This window comes from Bos taurus, chromosome 7 (genome assembly GCF_002263795.3).
Source record: "Bos taurus isolate L1 Dominette 01449 registration number 42190680 breed Hereford chromosome 7, ARS-UCD2.0, whole genome shotgun sequence".
Lineage (NCBI taxonomy): Eukaryota > Metazoa > Chordata > Mammalia > Artiodactyla > Bovidae > Bos > Bos taurus.
Genome location: NC_037334.1, coordinates 40,148,431 through 40,156,979, shown reverse-complemented (window position 1 = coordinate 40,156,979; position 8,549 = coordinate 40,148,431). Strand labels below are relative to the sequence as shown.

Genomic DNA, 8,549 nt, shown 5'->3' with positions numbered 1-8,549 from the left:
GACCAACCATGAAATCTTTAAGAACATATAGGTATATTCCCTGTTATTCTTTCAGGGCATTATTTATACATGTTTAGAAAATACTTCAAAAATAAAAATGAGTTATTTAGCCTTGTGAATATTTTGAAATAAAGTTTCTTGAATTTCTGTGAACTCTTCAAGGAATTAAATTTTTAAGAGTCATCATTCAAAAGTTTCTTTGACATGGGATCTATCCCACAGTTACAAAGCGGCTACCTCCTTTGTTGAAAATGGCTCTCTGTCCCTTCAGGATCCCAAATCGCTCATTCAAAGTCATCCCCGTCTTTTTCCAACACTGTTTATTTCAAATTGTAGGGTGACACCTTTAGGAACTTTCTTTACATCAGATTGATCCCGTTTTGTCAAGAATGAGGGCACAGCAGTACGAGTTGATCGTGGTTTCTGAGTTACTGGGCACTCAGCTGCTCCTGGATTATCAATGGATACAGTCAAAATTCCTCCATTTGTGGTAGAAGTTCTCTATTGATGAGTTCTCTTTGCTACTACATCGTCTAGCAGTTGTTCTGAGTTCAACTGGGCCTGAACCTTCAGGCCTCTTCTGAAAAGAAAAGCTCCCTGATTAGTGTCTTTCTGATGACTTAATTTATTTCCACTCCTGGTAAAACCGGCTGGAATGTAATTTTTTCTATTTAACTGGTTAGGTCTCTTGAGAGCTGCAACTGGTTATGCCTGCAGTATTCATTTAGTCTCAGATTTGCCTTCCTTTTTAATGTTGGAAAATATCATTCTGTATTCTTGCCACTTAAAGGTGGTCGATTCATAGGACTAATTCCCTTTCGAATTCCAGTTGCTTTCCTAGATGCAAGGCCAGTGATAACTCCATAAGGACGTCTATTCCCAGGCGTCACTCTTCTTCTACGGCTCAGACTTTTCTTACCAAAACCAGAGTTCTATTGAATAGCCCATCTTACTCTCATTCTGAATTGCCTGGCACCACTTTGCTGAAGACTTCTATTTAATCTCAGGAAATTCTGCCTCTTTCCTTCCTTTCGATTCAGTTTGATGATATCGTCCTAAGACACATCAATTCTGTCCAGGTTTTCATTGCTGCGGGCTTTCGGCAGCACTGTGGCTCCTATTAACTGGGTACTAAACCGGTTCATGGGAGAAGGCAATGGCACCCCACCTCAGTACTCTTGCCTGGAAACTGCCACGGATGGAGGAGCCTGGTGGACTGCAGTCCATGGGGTCGCTAAGAGTCAGACACGACTGAGCGACTTCCCTTTCACTTTTCACTTTCATGCATTGGAAAAGGAAATGGCAACCCACTCCAGTGTTCTTTCCTGGAGAATCCCAGGGACGGGGGAGCCTGGTGGGCTGCCGTCTGTGGGGTCGCATAGAGTCGGACATGACTGAAGCGACTTTGCAGCAGCAGCAGCAGCAGCAGAAGCAGCAAGTAGCTACATAGCTTCTTTATTTGTTTTGGTTTGCATAGACTATCCTTTTCCATCACTTAAATTTCAGTCTGTGTGCTCTTACTTCGGAAGTTAGTCTCTTATAAGCAGCATATTGATGAGTCTTTTCTTACAGTATTTCATCCTTATTTACCTTAAGTGTTTTTTATTGTATCTCTGTGTAACTGTTTTTTTTAGCAACTCCTCTAGATATTGAACCATACACATAGCTTTTCAAAATCTACCAATATTAACATTTTATCCATATGAGTAAGTTAGAAAATTTATTTCCCTTTATGTCCCTTTATCCAATGCATTTTTAATTTAATTTTCTAAAGTATTTTCTATATTTATTGAGAACCACATTAGACAATGTAATATTTTCTTCATCCTTCAAACATAATTTAGAAAACTAAAATATTTCTCATATTTTTGTTCTTTATTTTTTTCCAAGAATCCTTACTTTATCATTTGTATTCTGTTTAGAAAAATTCTTTAAGTCATTTTTTTAGAGTAGATTTTCTCCCAACAGATTCTCTTAGTTTTCTTAAATTATTTCATTTTCTTTTTCTTTACTAAAATATATTTTCAAAAGATATCAAATGACAATTATTTTCTTTTAGGACTTAAATACTGTTGTGTCTCTTCCTTCTGTCCATTACTGTTTCCTATAAGAAATCTGCTGTCAAAAGATTTGTTCCACTGTATGTAATATGTCCTTTCTCACTCACTACATTAATTAACTTTCATTCTGTTTAATTTTCAGAAGTCTGGCTATGATGTCATTACTTGGATTGCTTTGGGTTTATCTTGTTAGAGGTTTTTGCAACTTCTTAAAGCTCTAGGTTATTCATTTATTTCTTTGCCACATAGAGTGAGTTTTCAGCCATTATTTCATTTGCATACTTTTTCAGCTCCACCCCCTTTCATCTACTTTCTGGAACTTTGATCACATGATTGCTAGATCTTTTGCTACAGTGCGGACATGTCCTGACGCTCTGTTTGTCTTTTCTTAGTCAATCTTCTTTATATTGTTCACATTAGGTACTCCCTCTTGTATTATCTTCAGATTCACTGATTCTTTTCTTTGTCTTCTCCTTTTTGTTCTTTAGTACAACCATTGGGTTTTAAATTTCAGATATTTTACTCTGAGTTCTAAAATTTTTCATTTGTTTTTCATTTTATCTTCTATTTCTTTGTTGAGATCGTCTCTTTTTTATTTGTCTTGAATGTATTTTAGTTGCCTATGGAGGCATTTTTGTAATAGTTGCTTTAAGATCTTTCATGCATTTTGACATATCCATCATTTCAATTTTGGCATCTGTTGCCTTTTCATAGAGTTTTTCCTGGATTTTTGATATCATGAATGATATTTGATCATAACTTGGACATTTGGGATATTTTAAGGCTGTGGTTTTCCAGAGAAGGCAATGGCACCCCATTCCAGTACTCTTGCCTGGCAAATCCCATGGATGGAGGAGCCTGGTGGGCTGCAGTCCATGGGGTTGCTAAGAGTTGGGCATGACTGAGTGATTTCACTTTCACTTTCATGCATTGGAGAAGGCAATGGCAACCCACTCCAGTGTTCTTGCCTGGAGAATCCCAGGGACGGGGGAGCCTGGTGGGCTGCCATCTATGGGGTCACACAGAGTTGGACATGACTGAAGTGACTTAGCAGCAGCTTAGCAGAAGGCTGTGGTTTTCAGGCTTTAATTTTTGTAGGTCTCCTCTAAGACTGTTCCACTGGATAAAAGTGGGGTTACCACCTCATTAGTGACAGGTGGGTATGGAAATACAGTTTCTCCACAGCCTCTATTGACACCTAGGTGTTGTGGTGGGAGTAAATTATGCAAGTCTTTTTGATTGACATCTGTAATTACAATTAATTGTATATAATTATGAGATGAATATTTTTGTTACTGCTAATTTCCTTTTCTTGTGCCTTCATGATGTTAATATAATTTCACCAGGTTTCTCATGATTATTGTTTGTAAGGTATATCTTTCTCTATTCTTTCACTTTCTTATCTATTCTTTAGTTTTAAAGTGAGTTGCTTATAAAAAGTACCATATCATAGGCTCTTTTTATTTTTTAAATCTCTGGCTAAATATTCATTTCCATTGAAATGTTTAGTTCATTTATATTTATTGTAGTTATTGCTCTGGTTGAATTGAAATCTAACATGCTTCTCCTTGTTTTCCACTTCTATCACCTGTTATTCATTTACAAAAATGATTTCTTCTATTGACATTCTTTTGGATTAATCAAAATTGGCATTCCATTTTCCCCCCTCACCTTTTAGGTATACCACTTTCTTTCATTTTTAGTTTTAAGTGGCTGTTGTAATATTTACAATATGCATCTTCCACAGTTTACTATCTGATTTAATGATGTATCAATTCAGGTGTAATATAACAAATTTACAATTTTCTCTATCGAAACACTGGCTAACCCATGATTGAGAGCACTCTGTTTTCTGGCTCCATCCTTTCTGCCAATTAGCAGGAAATTTAATATTGCTGCAATACTATTGCTGAACTTCGGTTCATAGTCCAAATTTATGAATATGGAGACCGTTCATATTCTTGCCTGGAGAATTCCATGCTGGGAGGTGACAATCCAGGAAGATCTTTCTTTCTTCTGTTAATTATTTATCTGCCTACTATTTGTCTTGGAGGGGAAGATAATACAATACTCCCAAATATTCCACTTTTCTGTAATGATTATTTTGAGTGAAAGGAACTTGAAACACAGTGAAGGTAGGAAGAAGCCTTCTCCAAACTCCTGTTATGAGTCTGTAAACATATCCTCCAAAACAAGTGTAGTTGTCATTAATCCCTTCCCCAGGAGTTTTTAACACAAATGAAAAATTGACTCTCATCATGGGAAAAGACACTAGAAGTGACACCACATCCAGATGAACTTTCTCAGAAACTATCATATCTCCTGTCTACCCTTCTAAGTCCCATTTATCTTTCCTAAAAATCATGTATTTTCCCTTAATTGGCCTATATCCTCTCTCCCCTTTTGCAATTAAGATGGTGTTTAAACCTGAATGCTAAGTCATCTCAGAGTTATGCACCTTCCTGGGTTATCTCCTGTGTATCCATTAGTTATGCATACACGTATGCTTAGTCATACATGTCATGCTTAGTCATGTCCGACTTTGTGACCCCATGGACTGTAGCTCTCCAGGCTCCTCTGTCCATGGAATTCTCAGGCAAGAATATTGGAGTGGGTTACCATGCCCTCCTCCAGGGGATCTTCCCAACCCTGGGACTGAACCCGTCTCCTGCCACTCCTACATTAGCAGGCAGGTTCTTTACCACTGCACCACCTGGGAAGATCTGCATACATTCATGGTAATAATTTTTTTTCTTGTCTGTTTCTTTTTCTCTTGGTCTTTTATTACAAAAGTCAGTGAAGAACTCAGAAAGGTAGAGTGCCTTCCATAGAGTCTGCCAAAATGCAAGTGATCAGGACTGATTTCCTTGCTGTACCGAACTCTGAATAAGTAGCTTTTACTTTTCTTGTTTGGCTGGTCCTTATTTAAATCCACAATGCTCAATAATTATTTGTTGAATGAACAACAATAATTGAGTAGAAAAATTATAGGACATCAGTTGAATACAAGATTTGCAGAACTAACTAAGCTCTACTTCTCATCATTCATGATTAAATTCTCAGAATGGAGCTGGACATTTGCTCTGATATTCTTTGGTGATCACGTTGTCTCCCAGCCCCTATGGGTGATATGAGGGTGAAGAACCCCGAGGGAAGCATAGGTGGATGTGTCAAGGGATGTCTCATGTGTGCCTCCTCCCTTTGTTTAGGTGGGACTCTGGGGTATTTTCTGATCCAGGGTTATGGGGAATAAATTTTGTCCTATAGCCATTTCATTAATTTTGGCTTCTTCCTTGAGGTAGTTTCTATCCATTCCCTGGGGTCATTATGTACTGAATTGGGTCTCTCAAGATATCTGCTCTCCAACTAAAGGTATAAACCTGGGATGTGAGCTCATCAATTTTGTAAGAAGGAGAAGAATATCTTAGATGGTTAATTGTAAAATTTTTAGTTAGAGCTGTGGAGTTGGAGGAGACTCTGTGTAAGAGTCTTTCTCAGATGACAACTTGTTCATGCATTGTTCTGAGATCTTTGCATACCTCTTAGGTCTGACCCATCTCTGCTATACTCCACTGGGTGGAGTAGAAGGTGAACTCTGGGGAACTGAATGGGTCTGGTAAGTGCTGAAGGGGGTGAGGGAAGACCAAATAGATGAGGGACTAAAGGTGACTGGGAAGGGGAAGAAGTGGATCTGACTTCTGGATTCAGTCTATAGAGTGTCAGGCTGGATACCAAGATACTTCCTTGTTGCCAAAGTCAGAGACTTGAAAGATGGTATTCTTAGTCTTCTTGAGCAAAATTGCTATCATTGCTTACTGTTCTCCAGTCTCTGGACTCAGTTCCAAAGTAGGAAGACAGACCTGTTGTGTCATTGCCCCAAGTGTGCCCCCATCAGGCTGGTGTCCAGGGCTATGCTTCATTCCTGCTTGTGCTCATCAGGAATCTACCTCCTTGAGCTATTCTCTGGCTCTCTTGGCTGGTATATCTTTGTAACTCACTATGTCATAGGATTTCCTTGTCTCCTGCCGTGATCTCCTGATTCTAGACATTTATCTCATCTCTGCTAAGATGAAAATGGCATTGCGCAGGCACATTGACCTATACCAGTGTGTAAACGTATATTTCATTAGAATTACCTAGGGATCTTTCAAAAAAATTACATAATGAGACCCTATCCAGACCCAGGACCCATAATCCCTGCAGTAGAACCAAGATGTGCACATTTTTGAAAACATTCTCTTTAATGTCTTAGAGACAGACATAAGCATGACCCAAGTCATGACCGCTGGACTCCAGGAATCTCATTCTTCCTATCTTTTCTATTCATAATTATCTTCCTCATGGAAACTGTTTTGACAGTCTTTGTCTCTCTTTGACAGTCTTTCCAGATTTTATTAGAAGGAATGCTTGAATTGCAATTGTGACATCAAACAGGACAGAAGCAGCACACTCCAGAAAGGCAACCCTGGAGACCCACCCCTTGTGGTTTGAGCACTGACTGTTTCTTCCTTGGTAAATTCAGTGAGTGTCACTGACTCTTAGAACAGCTATTTGTTCTAACCAGTTTAGAGTCAACTGAGTTTAGGCACTAAGGAGACTGATGGACAACTGAGAGATAGTCATGTCCAAGTCCCTGCCCGCACACACCCCACAGTTCAAGTAATGGAGTAGGGCGAAGGCTTGGCATACTTCCAGAGAGGCATTTCTGAGGTTCTCTTGTGTACTTGACATGACACTGTTGTGTCACGACTCTGTTGCAGTGCCTGCTGTGTTGGGAAAATATAATTAAAAGCCAAGTCAGTCTCTTCCCCATTCTTAAAACCTATCCACAAAGGTAGAAGAGAAATAAAACAGTTTTCTTTTTTTTAATTATTTATTTATTTTATTTTTGGCTGTGCTGGATCTTTGTTGCTGCTCAGGCTTTGTTGTAGTTGTGGTAAGTGGGGGACAATCTATCATTGAGGTGCTCAGACTTCTTACAGAAATGGCTGCTTTTGTTGTGGAGCATGGTCCCTAGGGCATGTGGGTGCTTCTCCACAAGGGGCATGTGGGATTCAGTAGTTGTGGTTCCCAGGCTCTATAGTTGTGACACAAGGACTTAGTTGCTCCGAAATATGTGGGATCTTCCCAGGCTAGGGATGGAAGATTCTTTACCACTGAGCCATCAGGGAAGCCCAGAAAGCAGTTTTATTTTTGAATAAACATTAAATCAGAATTTGCTGTGTGTTACAGGTAATCAGCTAAGAGCTTGCAAAGACAGAGGAATATGAACCCTTTGTACAGCCAGGCAGTGACTACTCATTACTTGCATGCTCTCAAGATAAACAATAGTCCTCAAAGAAGAGGAATTGACAGCACCATTTGTCACATGGAGTTCATTCTAGATTCACCTGGTAATTGGTGTGACTCTCTGTGTTTGTCACTTGTCTTCATCCAAAGGAAATACCAAGTTCTCACATGTTATGACAAGAGATAGTTCTGCAGCTTGGAGTAAGGTGCCTGCTGAAGTTAGCATCCTGCCTGCCTGCAGAGCCTGGGAGGTAAGGACTCTATCTTTTTTGACAATTATGTTTCCAAGAAATGGGTTCTAGGTTCTTGGGAAAACATTCTTATTCTACTTTTAAAATGTTTACATACATTTCAGAGAGATGAGGAACTTACAAGTACATTTTCTAAGTAATTGCTAAGTAAAGTGAGGATAGGAATCTATCCCTTTATTTTCAATTTATAAATATAAATTATATTTATAGCTGTCACCCCTTTCCCACATCCTTCTCTCTTTCTCTCTATCCCCAGTACTCACTTCTCCAAATCAGAGAAGAAGAAATTTTCTTCCACCTGTCTAGTTTCTGCCTGGTCTAGGAAGTAAATTGACATGAGACAGATCCACAGGAGAAAATCAAATAAAGGTTTAAGTTCATGCATACCTGAGAGAGACTCAGGAAACCTGAGTAACTCACCAAAAGGGCTAAAACCCTCATTTTAAATACCATCTTCAGCTTTCAAGACAAAGTAGGATGTTGAGGGTAATAGTTTGGGACTTCAAAGGGGAAGAAGGCAACGGACATGGGGATGAAAAACCAAAATTTGGTAAATAAATGTTTGCTGGGCCATGCTGGGACAGAGTAACTCTGCCCAGTTTCCCCCACACATATACTCTAAGTCCATGTTCTTTGCAGATCTATCTGATGATAGATCTATTCTGGGACGAGTCTTTTAGGAACTTAGGGGGAAGGTTAAAGCTTCTTCTTTAGTCTTTTAGGTCTTGATTGTTTTCAGCTTGATATAATCCAAATGCCAAAGTGACATTTTGGGACAAATTTTATTCCCCTATATCTTCGTAAATCTATATTCTCTTTCCCTAAATCTTTAGGTATTCACTTGCTAATTAAAAGTCCTTCTCTGTCTCCCTTGCATTCTCTGCCCTTCCCCCTCTGGGGGCCTGCTTTCTAGTCTTTCAAGAGAAATAAGCTCAAATCCTGGGGAGGA

At 39.1% G+C, this 8,549-nt stretch overlaps 1 pseudogene; it reads right to left on the bottom strand.

Moving 5' to 3' along the window:
* Positions 1-211: 211 nt before the first annotated feature.
* On the bottom strand, positions 212-1,239 carry LOC100140039 (UAP56-interacting factor-like; annotated as a pseudogene).
* Positions 1,240-8,549: the final 7,310 nt, after the last annotated feature.